This window comes from Blennius ocellaris, assembly GCF_963422515.1.
Source record: "Blennius ocellaris genome assembly, chromosome: 2".
Lineage (NCBI taxonomy): Eukaryota > Metazoa > Chordata > Actinopteri > Blenniiformes > Blenniidae > Blennius > Blennius ocellaris.
This window is the reverse complement of record NC_137651.1, coordinates 1219038-1219407: the sequence shown is the minus strand read 5'-3', so window position 1 is coordinate 1219407 and position 370 is coordinate 1219038.

Below are 370 nucleotides of genomic sequence, written 5' to 3'. Positions count from 1 at the left end.
AATAAACCAGTCTACCGGCTGTCTGGGAGAGTTAACATGTTGATAATTGTTTTCAGGCTGAGCAGTTTGTTTCGGCCTTGAGTCCTCAGTCTCTCTGCAGTGAATCCATTATATCCGAATGTCATGGCCCTTATAGCTTCCAGCCCAATTGTCTACTTCTTCAAGTTGGACTCCATCCAGCAGAGATGTTCAACAGTCACACCCTGCTTAATTTTGAGTTCATTTATCATGAGTCTGAGTGTAAGAGCTCTGCACAGTCCATCAGTGATGGCTGGCAGCCTTCCCAGAACAGCTGCCAGTGTCATGCTGAACTTTGCCATCGATCAGGAAACTGCCGGCTCCAATCAGCAGTATACTTGTTATTATAAGT